The sequence below is a fragment of the Stomoxys calcitrans genome, chromosome 1 (genome assembly GCF_963082655.1).
Source record: "Stomoxys calcitrans chromosome 1, idStoCalc2.1, whole genome shotgun sequence".
NCBI lineage: Eukaryota > Metazoa > Arthropoda > Insecta > Diptera > Muscidae > Stomoxys > Stomoxys calcitrans.
This window is the reverse complement of record NC_081552.1, coordinates 167,597,619-167,622,395: the sequence shown is the minus strand read 5'-3', so window position 1 is coordinate 167,622,395 and position 24,777 is coordinate 167,597,619. Positions and strand designations below refer to the sequence as shown.

The 24,777-nt window shown below is 37.5% G+C and overlaps 1 protein-coding gene and 1 long non-coding RNA gene across 3 annotated transcripts in view; one reads left to right on the top strand and one right to left on the bottom strand.

Annotated features, from left to right (window-relative positions):
• Nucleotides 1-4,026, top strand: part of LOC106093292 (uncharacterized) — a 58,205-nt gene extending 54,179 nt beyond the window's left edge. For both annotated transcript variants that reach the window (XR_009396433.1, XR_009396432.1), the window contains exon 5: nucleotides 3,827-4,026. This is a non-coding gene — a long non-coding RNA (uncharacterized LOC106093292). The remainder of the gene's footprint in view (nucleotides 1-3,826) is intronic.
• Nucleotides 1-24,777, bottom strand: part of LOC106090296 (uncharacterized) — an 878,040-nt gene that overhangs the window by 88,959 nt on the left and 764,304 nt on the right. The gene's annotated exons all lie outside the window — the stretch shown is intronic.

Sequence of the window (24,777 nt, the reverse complement as noted above, 5' to 3'; positions counted from 1 at the left end):
GGACATGGCTAGATCGACATAAAATGTCACGACGATCAAGAATATATATACTTTATGGGGTCTCAGACGAATATTTCGAGTAGTTACAAACAGAATGACGAAATTAGTATACCCCCCATCTTATGGTGGAGGGTATAATATGAAATTGTATAAAAAGGAGAAATTGTCCACACCGCAAATCTCCGGTGTCCTGAGGAGGAGTTTTTCTAATGCTTTCTCAACTCTCCCTGGATGCATTAGGAAACTCTTCATGGCAAGATCGAACGCATCTTGTGAGGATGAACTCCTGGCTTGGACTTAGAAAATGAGTCGAAAACAATAGTGGTGTAAATTCTGAAACCTGAGCATGCCTGCGGAGTCGAGCAATTTTTACTCGACTCCGTTGAAAAGGGCAGGAAGTGCAACTCTTGCCCTATAACACTGCGAGGAGCCATTGGTAAAAGTTGGAGGATTAAATAGCGTGTCATGCTCTGGGTATATAATGCAAGTGTCTGACATATAATGGTGTTGTAGTCTGGTGCACGGCTGCGGAGTCGAGCAATTTTGATCGAGTCGACTACAGTGCTTTTTCCAATTTTAATTTTTACTCAAAACTTGGGATGATTTTGGATGAAGGGGAGGAGGAGAATGAGTATGAAGATACCACATCTTGGGTGTAAAGGGAGCCAAAATTAAATATACACCTGAGGGCATTAACATGTGACGCGGCAATCCCTGGGTAGCGCCAAAAACAACCCCCGAGAGATCATTTTGTGTCGCTAGGGTATCGAGAAACGAACTTAGGAATATCTTCCTTTTCTTGTTCCTGTGGTATCACAATGGACAAAAACGTCCAAGTGAGTCTGATGGCAGACTGCCACATAAATTTAACCTGGTTCGGCGCTCTTTGCTACAGCCTTAAATGATTTCTATTCTCTCCAGCATAGGATGGGGGAATACTAATTCCGTCATTCCGTTTGCAACACCTCGAAATATTCGTCTAAGACCCAATAAAATATATATATTCTTGATCCTTATGACATATTTAGTCGTTCTAGCCATGTCCGTCCGTCTGTAGAAAGCACGCAAACTTTCGAAGGATTAAAGCTAGACAGTTGAAGTTTTGCTTCAATGCTTTGATATAGCTGCCATATAAACCGATTTGACGAATTGACTTTGAGATTTTGGGGGGCGCAATTCTTATCAAAATTGGCTGAAATTTGACTCGTTGCATTTTGTTACAACTTCTAACATCTGTGCCAAGTATGGTTAAAATCGGTCTATAACCTCATACAGTGACTTTTACGAAGACCCTTAATATACGTGCCAAATATGGTCTGAATCTGATACATAATCTACAGTTCCCATATAATTCCATCTCCCCATTGTACTTCATGAGACTTTAAAGGGCGTAATTGTTAACCGATTTGGCTGAAATTTTGAACATTAACTGTCTCTATAAACCCTACATTCTATAACCATAACCACATTCGTGCTAAATATGGTCTGAATTGATTCATTAGCTGATATAGCTCATATATAAACCGATCTCATGATTTTACTTCTTGAATGTCTAGAGGGCGCCATTCGATTTGGCTACAATTTTGCCCAAAAACTTCTCCTATGACCTTCAATGTAAGTGCCAAATATGGTTTGAATCGTTTTTTAACCAATATTAATTTTTATCTATTATCCTTTGTTTGGCTTTAAAGAAAAGCTGGACAAAGAACTTGACAATTGAGATTCATGGTTGTACATGAACTTAGCACGTTTGAAAATAATTTTTATACTCACCACCATAGGATGGGGGTATACTAATCTAGTCCTTCCGTTTGTAACACCTCAAAATATTAGTCTAAGAGCCCATAAAGTATATATATTCTTGAACATCTCGACTTCCTGAGTCGATCTAGCCATGTCCGTCCGTCTAGCCATGTCCTTTACGATAGCGGTCGAACGCGTAGAGCAATCCGCTTGAAATTTCGCACAGATACTTAATATTGATGTAGGCTGTTCGGGATTGCAAATGGGACATATCGGCTGAGATTTAGATATAGCTCCTATATAAACCGATCTCCCGATTTGACCCTTACAATCCACAATTTTTGTCCGATTCGGTTGAAATATTGCATGTAGTGTTCTGTTATGAGTTCCAACAACTTTGTTAAGTAGGGCCCATATCGGTCTATAATCTGATATAGCTCCCTACAAACCGATTTCCCGATTTTATTTCTCAAGCCCTTGGAAGTCGCAATTTTTGTCCGATTTGGCTGACATTGTGCACGTAGTGTTCTGTTTAATTTCCAATAACCGTGATAAGTACGGTTTAAATCGGGTTATAAACTGATATAGCTCCCATATAAACCGATCTTCCGATTTGATTTCTGGAGCCCTTACGAGTCGCAATTTTTGACCGATTTGGTTAAAATTTTGCATGCGGTGTTCTGTTATGACTTACAATAACTGTGGTAGGTACAGTTCAAATCGGTCTATAACCTGATATAGCTCCTTTATAAACCGATCACCCGATTTGACTTCTTGAGCCCCTGGAAGCCACAATTTTTGTCCAATTTGGCTGAAGTTTTGCATGTAATGTTTTGTAACGACTTCTAAAATCTGTGTTAAGTACGGTTTTAATCGGTCTACAATCTAATACAGCTTCCATATAAACTCATCTCCCGAGTTGACTTCTTGAGTCCTTATAAGCCGCAATTTGTGTCCGATTTGGCTGAAATTTTGCATAAAGTGTTCTGTTAAGACTTCCATCAACTGTGCCAAATGAGGTCTAAATCAGTCTTCAGCCTGATATAGCTCACATGTAAACTGGTCTTTCGATATCTTTGTTCGGTTCCTAGAAGCTTTAATTTTTGCTGGTTTGACAGAAGTTTGGTATGTAGAATAAAATTATGCCCTTCAACTTAATTTATTTTGCATAAATTTTTAGCAGAATCCTGATGGTGGGTGCCAAAAATTAGGCCCGGCCGAACTTAGTACGCTTTTACTTGTTTTATTTGGATCAATTACAAAATTATTTGGGAGTATCAAAATTTCCAATAATTTTTACAATTGAACATTTTTTCAATCACCTTTTTCAAAACCTTTTTTTGCTATTATCATATTTGTTGTTGAAGCAGTATCAATTAAATAGTTAATTGTGTCAATTAATTTCGCGATTGAAACCGATTTTAAGATTTTTGCTGTGTATACGATAATATCGTTAAACCGTTTTTGAATCTATGCGGAACATAAAAACAAACATACAAAAAATATATAAAAACAAAGTGCAACACTTTCTCGTTTATACAACAGATAATAAGTTGCCTTTTATTTTGCTATATTTGTAATGATATCCAATAATATACAGCTGTAATTTGCAAAATTGTCACAAAGTAGATTACTCGTATGAAATGAGACATGTACACAAGAAATTGACTTATGGTTGAAGTGTGTTTCTATGTGTATTTTAATGAAATGGTTGAAGTGTGAAATGTGAATCACATCAGCTAAATGCCAATTATGATTTGAATCGCGCCAATAATATTGAATTTTACACTATTGCAACAGTAAATGTAGGAATCAAATGCAGTGTGCTTTTCATTGTGAGTATTAATTAATTTTTATTTAATAGGAAGTGATAGAATGACATTTTTGTTAAAATTAGATGTTGTGCAATATTAAAGAGAGAATTCGATATGTAAAAATAACAATATCCTAACTTTTGTCAAGGCAATTGTAATTCATTGAAAACGTTTTGTTTTTATAACCTGCCTTAAGTTGGCCTCATAATATTTACCATTTTAATTATCTGACTGATGATATATCGTTTGCTTTGTACTTTTGCTTTTAGGCGTTTTGCAATTAAACTAAAGAAAATATGCGTGTGTACGTAACAAATGGAAGCGTATAATAGCTAATTTAGATCAATGGCTTTATAAATCATACGCTCCATGGACCATGGCTTAATTTGTCTCAGCAGCCATCATTTGTGGGTATTTGTGGAATTGCAAATAAATTATTTGATTTGGAAAAGAGTGGTCCATTTGCAAAGGTTGTTTTTTTTTGCACCAATAATAAAATGGTAATAATAAGGCAAGTACAAACATCGTCAAGATATTAATGTAGACAATAAAAACGGCGAATGTGATTAGAATTGATTAATTATACATATGACGGAATGTTGGAATACGTTGCAGAAGAATGCCAAACTTGGTATATGGCCAATTAAAATGCAATGTAATAAACCCATTTCCAACAAATAGCGACTTTGAGTTTAGATTAGCTGTAAGATAGTAAGTAAGATAAAATCGTCCTGTTACCTAATATAGCTCTCATATAAACCAATCTCCCGATCTGAATTCTTGAGTCCACATGTAAACCGATTTCTCGATCATCCTTGTTCGTACTTTTTAAAAGCTTTAATTTGTGCTGGTTTGACAGAAGTTTGGTATGTAGAGTAAAATTATGCCCTTCAACTAATTTTATTTTGTATAATTTTATGGCTGATTCCACGGTGATGGGTTCCCAAGATTCGGTCCGGCCAACATAGCATGTTTTAAATTGTTTTCTGTATGTATATTAATGACTTTCCACAGCATATTCAGTATTCGCGTATCCATATGCATGCCGATGATGTCCAGACTAGCTACAATTCGGAGGCCATCATGGCGGGGTTCAAATCCAGGAGTGAACATCAAAAAAATTTTCAATGGCGGTTATCCACTTGCTAATGCTGGCTACATTTGTAAGGTATCCATGTTAAAACTTTTCTACCAAGTGGTGTCGCTATACGGCACCCCGTTTGGACTCGGCATAAAAAAGGAGACCCCCTATCATTGAGCTTAAACTTTAATCAGACTGCACTCATTGGTATGAGTGGGAAATTTAGTTAGTACTTTCACTCTATTGTCAGATGGTATTCTAAAGCTTAACAGCGATACAGAAAGAACATCCATCTGGGAACTAACCAAAAAACTGTACTTAAACACAGGTAAAAGAAGATGTTTCGTAATCGCCATGAAATACATAAACGTTTAAGCCGCTCAAAATATTCTCACTGGCAACTTACAAATTTAAACAGTCGACAAAGCAAAAAATCTGGGAGAAATTTTCAACGAACGACGTACTTGGTTATATGATAGTTACAGCCGGTAAAATCTTTGGAATAGTACAAACACGATGCAAAACACACTACTATACACCGTTAAATATTCGAATTCTTCTCGCAATAACGCATTTAATGCCTATATTACCCTACGGATGTTAATTATTTGCTAGCTGTGATAACAGAAGTGAATCACGATTACAAGTCGCATAAAACGCAGTCATATGATATGTCTACAGAATCAAGAAGTACCAAAACTGTTCAGCCTTCACTAAACCATTATAGGGGTATACATTTACCGACTTGCTGAAAATACAAACTTAGTATTTCTACACCGTATTATTTATGTAAAGGAGCCGATATACTTATATGATCAACTGCGGTTTGGGAGATCAAAGCGAGGTCTTATTCTCAGAATGGCAATACTTTATCTATTCAGTTCGGCTTTGGTACCCAACACAACTCCAAGAATTCTATTGCGTCGGAGGCAAATTCTAACGTTCACTTTTTAATTACTTTATCAGTTCTTAAATTTTATTTGCTATGTAACCTTATTTACTGTGTTTTTTTTTATAATAAAAATAATTCAATAAGTTATATTATAGATTATATATATATATATATATATATATATATATATATATATATATATATATATATGTGCTTAATATTAGATTATTACATCTTGTGGCGTGTGATTACAACTTAAATAAATAAATAAATAAAAAATCTTATCCTTACTACGTAACTGTCAGTTTATGTAACTGCTATTTATGGAAAGGTCTGTATACATATCTGTGCCACTGTATAAGTGTATCCGAGGAGGTGGGTATCCAAGGATCGGCCCGACCGAACTTAATGCATTTTTATTTGTCTGCTTTTTCATCGAAGTTTTCACTTTGCTCTTGCTTTTGTTTAGGGATTGCCTGTACAGGTCTCAGTCACAACGCAGCTTAGTTTTGTAAGCCCAATTGTAGATCCTGTAGTCCATCTAAGTCTCCTCAAGTTCCCGTTCTGCCAAACAGATTGCGATCTCTTACCCGAGTAAGTCAAATTACCATGCTCTTTATAACTATTCAACATGGCTACTGTCATGTCAGCAGGTTCGCGATTTGTAACACCTCGAAATATTGATCAGCGATCCCATAAAGTATATATATTCCGGATCCCCTCGACATTCTGATTCGATCTAGCCACGTCCGTCCGCTCGTCTGTCGAAATCACGATAGCGGTCGAACGCGTAAAGCTAGCCGCTTGAAATGTTGCACAGATACTTAATATTGATGTAGATCGTTGCAAATGGGCCATATCGTTTCAGATTTGGTTATAGCTCCCATATAAACCGATCTCCCGATATGACTTCTTGAGCCTCTGGAAGCCGTAATTTCCATTCGACTTGGCTGCACGTAGTGTTTTGTTATGACTTTCAACATCTCTGTACGGTCCAAATCGGTCTATAACTTGGTATAGCTCCCATATAAACCACAGAATCCACAATTTGCATCCGATTTGGCTGAAATTTTGCACATGGCATTCTGTTACGACTTTCAATAACTGTGTTGAGTGCGGTTTAAATAACCTAGCATAGCTCCCATGTAAACCATTCTCCCGTTTTGACTTCTTGAGCCCCTGGAAGCCATAATTTTCATCCGATGTTGCCAAAATTTTGCACATAGTGTTCTCCCATTACCTCCAACCACTGCGTTAAGTATGGTCCAAATAGGTCTATAATCTGATATAGCTCCCATATAAAACCCATATAAATCACATAAAAACTCCCGATTTGACTTCTTGGGCCCCTGGAAGCAACAATTTTTGTCCTATTTGGCTGAAGTTTTGCATGCGGTGTTCTGTTTTAACTTTCAATATCTGTGCGAAGTACGGTCCAAATCGGTCTATAACCTAATATAGCTCCCATATAAACCAGGCTCTTGATTATCCTTTTTCGTTTCCTAAAGGCTTTAATTTTGTTGGGTTGACAGGAGTTTGGTATGTAGAATAAAATTATGCCCTTCAACTTATCTTAGTTTGTATAAATTTTTAGCAGAATCCATGGGTTCCCAAGATTCGGCCCGGCCGGACTTAGCACACTTTTACTTTTACACCTTCCACCATAGTATGGGGGTATACTAATTTCGCCGTTTCGTTTGTAACACCTCGAAATATTCGTCTTAGACCCCATAAAGTATAAATATTCCTGATCGCTATGATATTTTAAGTGGATCTAGCCATGCCCGTCCATCTGCCCTTCCTTCCGTCTGTCTGTCGAAACCACGCTAATTATCGAAGGAGTAAAGCTAGGGGCTTGAAATTTTGCACAAACACTTCGGTTGGGATTGTCAATGGACCATATTTGACCATGTTTTGTTGTAGCTGTCATAGAAACCGATCTCGTATCTTGACTTCTTAAGCCTCTAGAGGACGCAATTCTTATCCGATTTTGTATATATATCTAAATCTGACCGATTTTTTCTTCAATAACAACAGCGTTTTCCCATGGACCAAAAAGGTAACTTGTGCAAAATTTTATGACAGTCGAACAACAAATGCAACATGTACCTTGATTACAAGTATACATAGACGGGCAAACGGACATATCTGAATCGAATCATGATGGGATTCTAAGCCGATCGGTATACTTACCGATGGGTCTAGCTCTTCTTCTTCTTAGTGTTGCAAACAAATGCACAAAGATAAAATATTCTGTACTATAGTGGTGGTGTGGGATATAAAAATGTGTCAAATACAGCAAGTATATGTAATTGAGTCTGGTAACTACTTCTTAGACCTCATTTTGACCTGGGGGCATACATGCTATACCATCATTAGGGATTGGTTCTGCGGTGTCCACGTCGCCACCATTATTGGATAATAGCAGCTGAGAAAAGTGTTATTCCATATCCTGAGCACACCATCTGTATATGTTACCAGATTTCTTTTTTTTTCTCTGCAGGAAGAAGTGCCATTGGTAGAATGTCATTGGTAGAATTTCCGGAGTTATGACTTCTGAACATCTCGACTCGTTCACTCTAATGTTTTTCCAGTTCTCTCTTCGTCTTTAACTGGCACGTTGCTACAGATTGCAGTGCTGTAGCTTTGTTTGTGGCTTCAGTAGCTTCTTAAGCGAGGCTTCGATGGAAGTTGAATTTTCCCACAATCGAACTAAAGATATTGACCCTTTCTAATTTGGCGTTAAAGTCTTTGTCTTCTCTCGGCGCATGGGCACAGATAAGACGGATAACTTTCGGTATACTTATTCATTATATACGCCAGTGCGTATACTGCGCCTTCTCTGTTAAGAGTTCAGATATTCCAGGTGCAGATTCGCTGTGTAATTCGGGTGGGTTTGTAAAACGATCTTACGATTATACTTCTCGAGCTTCTAGAGGGCGCAGTTATTACCCGACTTGGATGAAATTTTACGCCTGGGGTTTTGGTAAGACATCCGCCAACGATGAGTTTTTATTTGGTTTGGCTGAGTTTTTTGTTACAACTTTCAACATCCATGCAAAGTATGATCTCCTTTATGAATTGATCTTCCAACTCTACTCCTTAAACCTCAATAAATCTCAAATTATATCCGATTTGGTTTATATTTTTTACCCAGCTTTGCTTTACGACTTCCATCATCTTTAGTATGGATCCAAATTAGTCTATACAAATGAAAATTTGCTCATGAGTATTCCTTAAAGGAACAGGAGGCAAATTTCTCACTCATCAATGAGTGCAAGTTTAAGCCTAGTGCCTATGCGGAGCAGATGGGCTAAATTCCCTCCTCAGTCAGCATCCGTAATAGGTTATTTTTTGTGGTCAGCCATAGAAGTGGCGATAAAATGCCAGCTTGTGGCGTGCCCTGTGACTTTTTCTCCCTTATGTTTTTATCATGGGACCAACAATGACAACGACCTATTCTTTAGTATATGATTAATTCAGTGTCTAGCGAAACGGTCGGTAAGACGGCGAAAATCCTATGGCGAGCTCCAGATCGTGAGACGACTAGTCTATTACTCAAAGGAAGTAAGAAGGAGGTCAGTATAGCTCTCGGTAGCATAACGGAACACATAGGACTACGAGGACTACTTTGATGTGTTGCAAACGCAATGGCAAAATAAATATACCCCCATACTTCGGTTGTGGGTATAAAAAAGGGACAACAAAGAGCATTGTTGAACAAGTTGTTTCCATTTAATACAAAGCACATGTTAAAATGAAAAAAAAAACGATATGGCCCATTTTCTTATACACTCACCCACCCATCAAAGTTCACTAGCCTTGAGAGTGTGCATGCATGTATATGTGATGTTTTATTTAACCACCATAATTACACACTTATGCAATGGGTAATTCAATGGCAATACAACACTTTTGTTGCTTCTGAAAATTTTTGTTTGTTTTTTATTTGGTCTTTACTGGGCTTTATTTAGCCCCTTTCCATATACCTACTTCTTGTCTAGTTGACTTGACAGCTTTTGAGTGTGTGTTGGTGTTTGTATATTTTTTTTTGGTGTTGGTCCTGATGTGATACTTTTGTGCTTTATTTTTTTTTTTTTGGTTGTCTGAGCTTAATTCCTGGTCATATTTTTCTATTTAACGTTACCCCTGAGGCCTATTTGGGGCTCGTTAACTTTAGCATGACCAAACTAGTCATTCACTCCATACGCCCGTACATTTAGTGTCCGTATGAGTGCTGTTGTAAACAAACAGCATTTACACACACCCACACACACATACATGTAGTAGTCTCAAGTGTGTTTATGCGTCCCACACAATAGGTGAAGACCAAGAAATCAGTGTTGCCATTATGCAAATGCATAACAATTCGTGGACATTTGACAAAACAGCCTATCTCGATATATGACAGTTTTCCAGGATTTTTGGACGTAATGTATCTTTGAATGCAGTTCTTTCCCAGGGTCTTTCTGGCCTTTCTGGTTCCAGAGTTATCCAATACGCCAAATCAACATATGTCTCCTTTTTATACCCACCACCAAGGATGGAGAGTGTACTAATCTAGTCATTAACACCTCGAAATATTGATCCGCGACCCCATATAGTACATATATTCTTGCTCGTTTCGGCATTCTGAGTCAAACTAGCCATCCCGTCAGTCCGTCTGTCTAAATAACAATAGAGGTCGAACGCGTAAAGCTCCGATTTGACTTCTTGAGCCCCTGGAAGCCGCAATGTTTGTCCGTAGTGTTCTGTTACGACTTCCAACAACTTTGTCAAGTACGGTCCAAATTGGTCTATAACCTGATATAGCTTCCATATAAACCGATGACTCAATTACCTTTGTCCGGTTCTAGAAGCTTTTTTATAAAGTTAGTTGGGTATTTTTAATGGACCTTTGGTTAAGTGTTTATCATAGCTCCCACATTAGCTAGTCTTCTCGTTTCCTTTTTGAGCTTCTAGAAGCCTTAACTTCTTCCGATTAGAATGAAATTTGGTAGGTGTAGTAAATTTATAGATATGACACTATATAAAACGTTCATTTGGGTTGACATCTTGAGCCCTTATATATGGCATGTGAAGTACACATATGACCCTTTAGAGTCATGTCAAAGTTATGTTAAATCTTCGATTTCACTTCTTGAGCCGCTAGCCAAATCCAATTGCCCATTTGCTTTCTTCATCTTAATCAACTGAGAAAATTTTATAGTTGGCAACCCTGACCAGTACGATACAAGAAAATTGTGTGTGGGGGTTAGAACTCTCCATAATGTTGTGGATATCATCTCATATATGTACATAGGCAATTTTACAACACTTGTGTGTGTGTGTGTCTTCCAGGAAGGGACTACTGAGCGTTTTATAGTTTATAAACATAAATGAGCATATAAACATTAAAAACTCCATGAATGGTGTAATCAAAACATGAGGGAAAAAGTGAAAAAGTTATCAACAAAATTTGAAGTTTTCACATTTTCGTTTTGTTTTATGATTGGCAGTTAAACATTCAGACACATGGGTCACACGCCTGCTTGCGTATCAAATTGAGCAGTTGCTTAACGCCCTACATTCATCAGCCAGGCATATTGGACATAGTAATTGTGGAAAAAAACAATCTCAGATTTGAAACCAGGCGTTCTCCAGATTAGACCTTAAATCGGAAGATCGATATACTATATGGCAGCAATGTGCAAATATGGACCGATCTCTACAATAATTGGGGAAGATATGAAGGGGTTTAATACAACCCAATATACAAATTGAATAATAAAGGCGCCATTTAAAAGCCTAACTCTGTAAATTCTGTGGTTGGTCTATAAGAAATACTGTTGAGGTGAAAACAACAACGTTTTCATTTACCTATAAGTCCTTAGTGGGTGGGGGAAAGACCTTCAATTGGTAAATCGGTCTATATGGTCATAAAATGTCTCGAGGATAGGATCTTCCTTAGCCTAGAGGCCTCAGATGTATCCTCTAGGGAGCTGCAGAATTCCACACAGCCTATCTTATCTTTTATTTTTTTAGTTCAGCCTTATAAACGTCCCAACCGTATGATGCCCTTGTGGCTTTTGCCCTCTTCAAGAGTTTTTTTGCGGAAGGGCTGCAGACAGTTCAGGTATCCTCCAACGTCATGGTGGACCGCTGTTTGCCTCTAGGCTAGGCTCTTGGAAATGCTGACACAGGCGTATCATTTAGTGCCTTCGTGATCCGCTTGACCATTATGTCTATATGTCTTCCGCAGTTTCCACTTCCTTTTCTGGTCTAGTAGGAATAGTCGTATAAAATAAATTTCGAAATTCATACCCATTCGCCTCCTTCTGTTTAGCCGAGCGACCACATCTGGAGTATTTTCTCCAAGGCTGAAACTAATATAACGATGATCAGAGAAGATATGTTCATCCAACACTTCTCAGTAGCATATCCTTCCGCTTATATCTTCCGACACGAAGTTAACATCTAATACATACTGACTTTTCCTGGTAATAAAGTTCGTTTATTCCCTTTATTACAAATCACCAGATTGCAATTTATAATATATTCGATAAGCAGCTTACCCCTTTCGTTAATATTCAATATCTGGCAATGTGCATTAGCATCACTTTTTACAATTAGGCTCTTTTCCCCCTTCTGCAGGCTGCAACCAGCAACTTAAGGCTTGAAGGCGTCATTTCTGAATCGTGTGCGGTATATAGGGAAGTCAAACAGTAATGAGACTTATTAATTTCAAGGTTGGCTACCACTGAGTCTTCAGTGCTAAGCAAAGGAAGAAGAAAAACATTAAAACTACCTCTAGCAAGAATGCAGATTTTGTGTCTCCCATTCCCCGTACCCTTGTGTAGTTTAAATCCAGCAATTCTTAGTCCACGAAACATTCCTCTACACACCCATGGTTTCTGCATAAGAACCAGGTCAAAATCCTTGTCATAATGAATTTTTTTACGCATCCAGGGGCAGCTGAGAAAGCATTGGAACCACTCTTCGTCAGGACACTGGACACTTGCGGCGTGGACGATTTCTCTTGGGGTGCTTCACTCACTGCTGCTGTCGAAGTAATTTTTGGGTTCCGTCCTTCCCAGCTGGCGCACACCTTAGACCCAGTCCAACCGGATGACCCCCCCCACACAGGGCTTGTCGGGTCCCGTGTTGACGTCTTCCCCTTCTGTTTCGATCATGGCAGGGGGATTCCCAGTTTCCTGCAATTCAGTAGACGTTACAGATGTAGCTGATAGTTCCGCAGTTTCCTGATTCCAAACCCAGCCACTTTTATACACCTTCAGTTTCAACTTTGTTTAATCCGTAGGATACAACTTCTTCAGACTTGTTGAGATCTGCGAAATAGCCGGAGTTTAGTTGGAAAACTGCATGTCTCCGGTCGCTCTCAGTCTCATCCAATTTACTAATCTTCTAATTAGTGGTTGAAAGATTCGGATTACATTCCCTTAGTCTTCCATTTATAGACTCAGGATCTGAGGGAATCCTTAGTATCCAAGCGTGTGCCATTGGTCGAGAAGGAATATCTTCCTTCTTGGCTTAATCCAGTGCTGCGCCTGCCCAGGTCTTGCCAATCTTTTTAGAGCGCAATGATACACTTCAAATGAATCGACCCCGATATCACAAACCGGAGTAAGCCCAGGCAATTCCGCAAGAGCGGAAAGTTAATGGACAGTCGTCTATATGGCAACTATATCTAAATACGATACGATCTGGACCATATAATCAAAGATGCCAAGGAATATAATTCAACTCACTGACCGAAATTTCGGTGAAATCTGACAATGAATGCGGCAGTTACGGGCTTATGACTTTAAATCAGCAGATTGGTCTATATGCCAGCTATATTCAAATAAAATCCGATTTGGCCGATCCACCAACTTATTCTGCCTCTGGAAAGAATATGGAACTATGCCAAATATCAGATCAACATCTCGATTTTAAAGGCTGTAGCGTGATTACAATAGACGGGTAGATAGACACTCGGACATCGTTAAATCGTCTTAGAATTTTAGAACGATCAAGAAGGGTGTTAAAAGTTTAGTCAAGTTATTATTAAATGGAATAACAAGTAAAAGCGTGCTAGGTTCGGCCGGGCCGAATCTTATATACCGTCCACCATGGATCGCATTTGTCAAGTTCTTTGCCCAATATCTCTTTAAAGGCAAACAAAGGATAATGGATAAGAATTGCTATGCTTTTGGAGCTTTACCAAGTTTTGATCCGATTGGGGCCATATTGGTTTGGCTGTTGGAGATAAAAGTGGAAGTCAGTCATTATGCAAAATGTCAGCCAAATCGAATAAGAATTGCGCCCTCTAGGGGCTCGAGATGTATAATTGGGAGATCGGTTTATATGGGAGCTGTATCAGGTTATGGACCGATTAAGACTATACTTGGCAGAGTTATTGGAAACCAAAACAATCCACTTCGAGCAAAATTTCGTCCAAATCGGAGTATAATTGTGCTCTCCATAGGCTCAAGAAGATAAAATCTGAGATCGGTTTATATGGGAGCCATATCAGGTAATAAACCGATTTAGCTTGTACTTGGCACAGTTGTTGGAAGTTAGAAAAAAACACTTCATGAAAAATTGCATTCAAATCGGGTAATGATTGTGCCCTCTAGCGGCTCAAGAAGTCAATATCAGAGAACCACTTCTTGCAAAATTTCAGCTTCATCTAGTAATAATTGCGCCTCTAGAGGCTCAAGAAGTCAAGATTCAGGATTGGTTTATATGACAGCTATATCAACGCATGATATGGCCCATTTACAATCCCAACCGACCTACACTAAAAGGAAGTTTGCGTGCAAAATTTCGAGCGCCTAACTTTATTCCTTTGGAAGTTAGCGAGTTTTCGACAGACAGACGGACTGACTGACGGAAGGACAGAATATATATACTGTTGGGTCTTAGGTCAATATTTCAACGTGTTCCAAACGGAATGACGAAATTTGTATTCCCACCATCCTATGGTGTAGGGTATGAAAACTGGGGCGACTAGAGTACTTAAAGAGTACTTTTCCCCCCAGGACCAGACTATATGGACACTATATCTATTTACGGGCCTATCTCATCTTAGTAGAGTGATTGAGCAAAGTGTACGGTCTGATTAGGTCGACTCATATCATGAGTGTTGTGCACATTGCTTCATTTGCTGAGGATATATTTTGAGATCCATGGTGTTCTTGTACAATAGGTCTTAACAAATTATAGTTTACAGTTGTAAGTTAGCCATTTTTTGGTTGATAGAAATTTTCAACTTTTAATAGCGCAATGATTTTTTTCTGCTCCCAAAACTGATTAAAAACTGACAAGAAAGTTCCGGCCCTTTGCTAATTTTCTTACTTTTGTTTGCCAACTGCCGTTTTCGTGGCTAACTAACAAAAGTCTAGACATAATAGATGTCGGCAATGATGTCGAACTTTTTGCTACGGCAGTGGGTACTGATTCTGAGGCATGATAAGGCAATGAAAGGGGGTGATAATGGGTAGAAATGCTTATGTAAATTTTATTGTAAATAATTGGCATACAATTAACTCACACATTAGCACGCATATACAAACACATTGAAATGACACTGAGAAACAGTTCCCACATGAAAGGATAACTTGCCAACATATGCGTTTAGTGAAACGGAAGCCAGAAAGAAGTCGGAGAGCGGCAGATATACTATGTTCTCTTGTGTGTTTGTATGAGAGTAGAAGTGAGAGAGAGTTTGACAAGAACTTTGCTTATTTGGCTTTTGGGGGAGATTGGAGCAGCAAATTGTTTTGTTTATAAGCACACAAACCAGCATTCGAAAAACACCATAGAAATGTTGTAAATGGTAAGACGTTCTACCATTGTTGTCACTTATGGCATTAAATAAACATAATGCGAAATTGGTCAACGACCCTCACTCCAATTGTGTGCCACTCCTAAGCTCTATTGCTCTACAGCACTAGGGATGTTTGAACCGCTAACTGTCCAAAAACCGCCAACTTCTTTAAGGGATTTTTGCATAAAATTTAAATAATTTAATACACGGTTACAAAAGACACTCGACATTTTGATATTAAATCACTAAATTAACTGATTTAGGAAAGGTTTCCAATTTAATTAAAATTGAGGAAATCCTGTAAGTGTTAGGCATGCGGCGAATTAAAAATTGGATAAGCATGTATTTGGTTTCACCACCATTTTCAATTTCCATCAGAAGTCGAAAGGGTTATTGGGCTCAAACTCGAAAGTGAGAGGAATTTTTAATTACTTTAAAAATGTTGAAGACGGCATTCCTCTTGGTATAAAAAATGACGTATGGAGAAAAAGTTTTGTGTCTAAAGAAAACAAGTGAAGATAGACAAAAGTCGATTGGTGATGATACACCCAAAATGAATCCGTTGGAAATTTTTACCTTGTAAGTAGAAATCGGTATATATGTATGTTTAGATTTAAACAAGTCTGAATCGTGTTAGATGGAATTTATAACGTTTTAACACCCTGAACCATAGCAGTGGTGTAAGCCAGGTTTTTGGTCGAAATTGAGCAATTTATGTGCAAATGAAGTGGCGATCGGACTCTGAATCGTGATACTTTTCAGACAAACCTCGTTTTTTGTGAATGCAAATGCAAATTTACCCATTAACATTCGAATAAGGAACAGGGGTAAAGTTCTCAATGAGTGCTGTCCGATTCAAGTTTAAGCTCAACCAGTAAGGAAGGGCAAAAGGCTATCAAGTCTGCGTACTACTTTTAATGCATAGAACCTTTGTTGAAATATAATCAGACTTTAATTTTATATATATATATATATATATATATAAATCTGGACCGACTTTGATAAAAATGTAGCACAGGTACGAAGACGTCAAATGAAACATCTCATGCGGAATTTTGTAAAGATCGAACCAATATTGTGAAATTCTACACCCTTAATAGACCATATCGGATGGAAGCTATATATGGGGGCTGCATATCTAAACCTGAACTGATTTTTATGAAATTTTGTACACGTATTGGGACGTCAAATGAAACTTCTAATGCGGAATTTTGTAAAGATCGGAAAAAAATTGTGGCATCTATAGCTTTAAAAGGCCATATCGGATGAATGATATATATCGGAGCTATAACTAAATCTAATCCTATTTCGAAAAAATTTTGCACATGTATTAAGACCTCAAATGAAACATCTCATGCTAAGTTTTGTACAGATCGGACCAAATTTGTAGCTTCTATAGCCTTAATAGGTCATATCGGATGGAAGTTATACAAGGGAGCTATAACCGATTTTTATGAAATTTTGTACACGTATTGGGACGTCAATTTAAAGATGACCAAAATTGTAGCATCCACAGCCTTCAAAAGCTATATCGGATGAAAGATATATATGGAAGCCATATATATATATGATCCGATTTTTTCAAATCAATAGCGCTTGTCCTTGGACCAAGAAGCAACTTGCGACCTGTACCTTGACTGCAAGAATACAGGGACATATAGACAGACGGACATAGCTTAATCGAATCAGGAGGTGGAGGATTCTCAGCCGATCGGTTTACTTATCAATGGGTCTATCTCGTCTCTTTGTTAGCGTTGCAAACAAATGCCGAAAGTTATAATACCCTGTACTACAGTGATGGTGTAGGGTATAATGATAAGGGGCGTCCTTTTTATAGCCGAGTCTGAACGGCGTGTCGCAGTACGACACGTGATTAGGGTGTACTTTTTATATGGCAAAGAGCCTAAAATTTTCCATTCCATTCCTAAAAATTTTCCATTCCATTCCTTTAAGCAACAGCGGCGATACTTCTCTCATATCAGTGAGTGCTGTCCGATACAAGTTTAAACTTAAAAAGCCGACCTTTAGATACATTACACCACAATGGATATGCAGGCTAAGTCGTCGAATTTAAAATTTGCTTAAATTTGATATGTAGAATTTCGATCAAAATCCGTTCATATTGTAGGAGCCATAGAGTAAATCGTTTTGCAAATTTTTGAGAATATCGATAAATGGGTTGGCAAAGGCCTTAAAAGTAAAAAATGGGAGTTTAAATATGGGAGCTTTATCGTAAACTGAAAAAATTTCTATGAAATTCATCTATCATCAGAGAAACCTTATTGCCAAACTTTGTGAAGATCGGGTAACAAATTACTAAATTATTGAGTATTATTCAAAATTGGACGACAATATATATGGGAGCTATATTTAAATCTGAACCGATTCTTTGTGCCAATGTTCGTGTGAATCGGTTAACAAATGGCCAAATTATTGCAATATTAGTCCAAATCGGACGAACATATATATGGGAGAAATAACTTAATCTGAGCCGATTTTTATGAAATTCGCCAATAATGTTGAGACTTATAGAGAACACCTTGTGCAAAACTTCGTGAGAATCGGTTTACAAATGACGACATAATTGCAATTTTAGTCCAAATTAGAGAAATATATTTAAGGGAGCTATATCCAAATTTTTTTCCAATTTCAACAGGCTTCTTCTCTAGGCCCAAGGAAATGCTTGTGCCAAATTTGAAAACGATCGGATGACAATTTCGACCTGTACTTTGGACACAAATTAACATCGACAGACGGACAGTCAGATAGATAAACAGACGGGCATAGCTAAATCGAATCAGAAGGTGATTCTGAGACGATCGGTATAGTTATCAATGGTTCTATCTTTGTTCTTTCTGGGTGTTACAAACAAATTCACTAAGTTATAAGACTCTGTACCACAGTAGTGGTGTAGGGTATAATAATGGACCTCGTTCTTATTTCCGAGTTCGCAAATCGACACCACTGAGTAGAAAAGTCTACACGTCTCGTTGAATCGGACAACACTCACTGATATGTAAGAAGTTTTCCCCTGTTCCTTAGTGGAATGCTCATGGACGAATTTGTATTTCCACCATATGATGGAGGTATGCTAATCTAGTCATTCCCTTTGGAAAACTCTGAAATGTTGATCTGCGACCCCTAAAAGTATATTATCCTTGATCGTCCTGACATTTTAAGTCAATCTAGGCATGTCCGTCCCTTGAAATCACGAAAGCGGTCAATCGAATAAGGATATCCGCTTGAAGTTTTGCTCAGATGCTTCTTATTGATGTAGGTCATTGGGGATTGCAAGTGAGCCATATCGCTTCAGATATAGAGTTAGCTCCCATAAGTGGTCTTTTGATTTGACTTCTTGAGTCCCTAGAATCTTCAGTTTTTGTACGATTTGGCTGAAATTTTCCATGGAGTGTTTTCTTATGACTTCCAATATCCATGGCTAGTATTGCCGGCGTATAATCTGGTATAGCTAACGTACAAATCGATCTCCCAATTTCAATTCCTAAGCCTCTGGAAGACGTAATTGTTGTCTAATTTGGTTGACATTTTGCACTGTTCTGTTACTACTTTTAACAACCGTGATAAATACGGTTCAATTCGTTTCTTCCGATTTCAGATCTTGGGCCTTTGGAAGCTGCAATTTTTGTCCGTTTTGGCGCAATTTTACATGCTGTGTTCTATTATGATGGCCAACATCCGCGGTATGTTTGGTCGAAATCGGTTTATAACCTAATAAAGCTTCCATATAAACCGATCTCCCCATAATTCTTCTACGGTCCTTAAAGCTTAAATTGTTCCCTTTTGGCAGTAGTTTGACACTGTGTTGTTGTTACACTTAATAAACATTCAAACAAAGTACACATATGAGCTAGGTCCATTTGTGTAAATTTTGAGCAGGTGATGGGTTTCCAAGATTCGGCCCGGCCGAACATAGTACGTTTTTACTTGCGATGCCTATTGTCCTAATACATAAAAACCGGTTTCGCTAGATTAAAGTTTTTGAAGACAGTCTTTAAGAAAAAAACCACAACATGGATAATGGTTTTGCACTGCTTGAACACAAACACCCATATTTTAGCATGAAGTTCGTATGCGTATATCCGTCTACATGTGTGTGCCAAGGTCTATGTGTTTTTGGGAGCCATAACAGTCAATTCATGCCAAGAAGTCTCATTGCCATTCATATTCATTTGCAACGAACACACACTAAACCATTCGCAACAACAAAGGAATTCCTTTGTGACCTGATGAATGTGGAGCATTATATACTGCCGTGCTTAGGCTAATTGTTCAGCATAAAACACAAAGGAGTGTTATTCCCATTGAGATTTAAACATACAAATACCCAAAATATACACTCACATGCACTGGCATACCAAGGATGTATGCAAAGAAATACTTCCTGACAGTGTTACCGTTGAATAACAACAGCTAGCAACTTTCAAGATAAACCGCATTTTATGGTGAAAAATTTTACTCTCTAAAGCACAACCATTTAGTTTGTAAAAAGTATATAAATATACTAGCTGACCTGGGCCCGCTACGCAGCGCCTTTTTTTACTTTATATGGTACAAAAGATTCCTAGGAATATTTATTTTTGACAATTAAAGAGCTTTTAGTGAAATACCATGCCACAAAAATAGTATATCGCTTGACTAACAGTTTAACAATATAAGAACCTTTATCTGAATCCCATATGATCCTTATCGGTCTACGACGTTAAGTTTGGATGTAAGGTGTACTCCATTCTTAAAATACTTTATTTCAGCCCGATATTGTCATGTTTTCTCTGATTTAGGGGTGTTTGCGGGGGTGAGGTGGTCCCCCAGACACTTGGCCCTGAAAAACTATCAGCATTGTGCTCTTCTTTCAAATACCATTTATTTAAACCCCATATTGCCATTGGTTTAGGGGAGTATACACGATGAGGCGTCCCCCAAACACATGGCCCCAAAAAAGGTTATCAAATTCGATTTCTAATCTCAAATACCTTTTCATGCCTTAAATGCATGGTCCTACATTTGGATATCAAATTCGTATTCTACTTCTAAATACCTTTATTTTAGCCCCATATTGCGATGGTCACTAAAAAATTACTGTTTGAGGGGTATTTTGGGAAATGGGTAGACGCCCAGAAAATTGGTCCCGAAAGTGGGTATCATTTCTTGTTCTACCCCACAATACCTTTCATTTAAGCTCCACATTGACATAGTCGGTAAATATGCCCGATTTAGGGGTGTTTTGGGGATTGGGCTGGTCCCCCAAACACTAAGCCCGGAAAATATATCAGCAACGTGCTCTACTCTCATATATCTATATATCATTTAATTGAACCCAATGTTGCCATTGGCCTCAAAATTGGATATCAAATTCGTTTTCTAATCTCATTTAAACTTCTTACTGCAAAAGTCAGCAAATACTTCCAGTTTGGGGCATTGGACCTAAAAACTATAAATATTTAGATCCACTCTCTTTAAGACCCAAATTGTCTTGGTGAGCAAATACGTCCTATTTGGGGGTTGTTATGGTGGTGGGACGTCCCCTAGACAGTTCGTCCCTAATGTTGATATCAGATACGTGGTCTACTCCCAAATACCTTCAATTTGAGCCCCATATTTCCATAGTCGGCAAACATGACCGGCTTGGGGGTTTTTTGGGGGATGGGCGGCCACTCCGTAAGTTGGCCTTGAAAATATATATCGGATTTGTGTTCCACTCTAAAAACCCTCTTATTTGAGTCTCATATTGCAATGGTCAGAAAATATTTACTATTTGGGTGGTGTTGTGGGGATGGGGTGGCCCCATAGACACTTTTACCGAATATTGATATCAAATTCGTGCTTTACTCCCAAAGACCTTTCATTTGAGACCCATATTGCCATGGTCGTAAATTTGTCCCCCTTGAGGATGTTTTTGGAGAGAGGAGGCTCCCCAAACACCTGGTCCCATATTTGGATAATAGGTTCTAATCCACACTCAAATACCTTTTATTTAAGCCCCATATTCCCATGGCCAGTAAATAAGTCCTGTTTGGGGGGTGTTTGGGGAAGGGGTGGACCCCCAGAAATGTGGTCCCACATTTGGATATCAAATTCGTATTCTACTCGCAAATACCTTTCATTTGAGTCCCATATTGCCCTGGTCGGTAAATATGTCCGATTTTGGGGGTGTTTTGTGGGTTGGGGTGGTCCCCCTAGCACTTGGTCGGACAATTGAGTCCCACATTGTCGTGATTGGTCTAAATATATGTTTGGTTGGTTTAAGGGTGGGGCGGCCCTCTTAGTTACCCCATCCGAAATTTGGATACCAAATTTTTATTTTTAGGGTACTAAAGGGTGATTTTTTTGAGGTTAGGATTTTCATGCATTAGTATTTGACAGATCACGTGGGATTTCAGACATGGTGTCAAAGAGAAAGATGCTCAGTATGCTTTGACATTTCATCATGAATAGACTTACTAACGAGCAACGCTTGCAAATCATTGAATTTTATTACCAAAATCAGTGTTCGGTTCGAAATGTGTTCAAATTTTGACAAATTTTGTTCAGCGATGAGGCTCATTTCTGGTTGAATGGCTACGTAAATAAGCAAAATTGCCGCATTTGGAGTGAAGAGCAACCAGAAGCCGTTCAAGAACTGCCCATGCATCCCGAAAAATGCACTGTTTGGTGTGGTTTGTACGCTGGTGGAATCATTGGACCGTATTTTTTCAAAGATGCTGTTGGACGCAACGTTACGGTGAATGAACACATTTCGAACCGAACACTGATTTTGGTAATAAAATTCAATGATTTGCAAGCGTTGCTCGTTAGTAAGTCTATTCATGATGAAATGTCAAAGCATACTGAGCATCTTTCTCTTTGACACCATGTCTGAAATCCCACGTGATCTGTCAAATACTAATGCATGAAAATCCTAACCTCAAAAAAATCACCCTTTAGAAGAGTGTTTCGCGACTCATACGGAAGAACAATTGCGTAAAATTTTTCCTGAAGATTGTTTTATTCATCGCAGGGACGAACGCTCTTCTTTGAAGAAAATTTATTGAAGTTATTTTTGAGAAAGTTATTGAAAAGATTTTCAATTAAAAAATTACACCTGCATTTAAATAAATAATAGATCCAATTAAAAAAGTGATTGAAAATTTTTGAAAACGCCAATTCATTACTACACAGAAGAAAATAAAATCAGTTTTAATCACGAAACTAATTGATCCAATTATTTTATTTGAAACTGTTCCAATCACGAAAATGATATTATTGATCAAAGTTTTTGAAAAAGGTGATTGAAAATTTTTTAAAAATGAAATTTTTAAAATTTCCAATTATTGTTTTAATTGATGCAATTAAAAAAATGATTGCATTGTTTAAAATTTTTAATTAATATAATTAAAAAATGATTGAATTTGTCGAAATATATCCGGATTCAATTTAAAAATTATTGATTCAATAATTTTGTGATTGAAATTTTAAAAAATTTCAATCACGGTCGTAGTTGATAAAATGTTCAGATTCAATTAAAAAAATTATTGAATCAATTAATTTTTTAATTGAAAATGACAAAAATTTTAAGGACGATCGTAAATGAAAAAAGTTCGGATTCAATTAAAAAATATGATTGAATCAATTAATTTTTTGATTGAAAACTCCCAAAACAGCTATCACGGTAGTAATTGAAAAAATTATCCAGATCGAATTAATAAATGATCGATTCAATAAATTGTTTAATTGAAAACATTTTTATTTTTTGTGATATTTTTGCTGTGTATAATTTGGTACGCCTGAAACATGAACTTGAGGTGCATTGTTTTGGCAAAAGGCATTCGTATAAAAAAGCTCCCCCGCGGGAGGTCTGCAAAATATTTCGAGTGTCGGGTAGGTGTGTCCTATGGTTTGTTGTTGTCGTAGGAGTGTGTTGTGTGCTAAGGCGCCAGCCTTTGCCCCATGAAGGACTCCATGGGTCAAGTAGAACTGGATGCCAGCGTATTTCTATAGATTTGTCGAAATGTGTGCCGTATGGGTCTTTGAAATCTTTAATTGAAAATGGCAAAAGATTCAATCATGACTGTAATTGAAAAAAAATCATATGTAATTAAAAAATTATTGAATCAATTAATTTTTTAATTGAAAATGATTAAATACTTTATAGGGTCCTTAGATGTATGAAATAAAATTTCATATATGTATAATATTTTTTTTAATTCTTAAAGTTTTTAATTAGATTTTCCTAATAATTATGAATTGAAATTATGAATGAAATAATTATGAAGTGAAAGGTGCCGATTATTATATTTATGACGAAAAATTCTATTTGTGTAGCTGTCATTTCTACTTTGACAGATATGTGTATTTGTGTGAGCTTGGTTACACTTCGTGTCATCTGCACTGCATTTCTACCCTGTGGTTTCTGAAAAGCATACGCTTACTTACCTTAACAAAATTTCAGTCAAATCGGACAAAATTTGAGACTTCTAAGGGCTTAAGAAATAAAATCGTGGGATTGGTTTATATGGGGTCAATATCCATATCTCGGTGGTAATTGGTGTGGGTGTAAGGGCATATACGTACTCGCATACTAAATTTAAATAAAATCAAAAATCTAAATTAAGGCTTCCAGGGCCTTAAGAAGTCAAATCATAGGAAATTTACATTTCCAACACAGAAAAAATGTTTGTCCTCATTTTAAGGATTCGAGCCAAAGATTGAATGCTCAATAAGTATGCATGAAACTATAGTATAATGTAAAGAAATATTTTTTAAAAGTTTTATAAAAAAAAGGTTTTAACATACTTTTGTGCAGTAATCTATTACATAGGGTATGCATGAAATATGGCTTCAAAGTATGGTAAAGACGAATTTGTTTTGAATCCATATTGCTTCTGATCAGCGATTGTGTATGCTAATAGTGTTTTGAGCTCATTGAACGAAGATCAACAAAAATAATTTGTTCTTCACGAAAAAAAAAATTGGCACGATCTTTATCCGCGCGCTTTAAAGAGAGTTAAATATCATCAGTTGAAAATGCGTACTCGAACAAAAAGGTTATCGCGCGTGTTGTGTTTTTATACCCTCCACCATAAGATGGGGGGTATACTAATTTCGTCATTCTGATTGTAACTACTCGAAATATTCGTCTTAGACCCTATAAAGTATATATATTCGTGATCGTCGTGAAATGTGTCGATCTAGCCATGTCCGTCCGTCCGTCCGTCCGTCCATCCGTCCGTCCTAGCTATTATTTTGGCAACAAGCTTTTATTTTTGTTCATTTATAAAAATAAAAAATTATGTAGGGAAAAAACAAGTAAAAGCGTGCTAAGTTCGGCCGGGCCGAATCTTATATACCCTCCACCATGGATCGCATTTGTCGAGTTCTTTTCCCGGCATCTCTTCTTAGGCAAAAAAAAAGGATTTAAGAAAAGATTTGCTCTGCTATT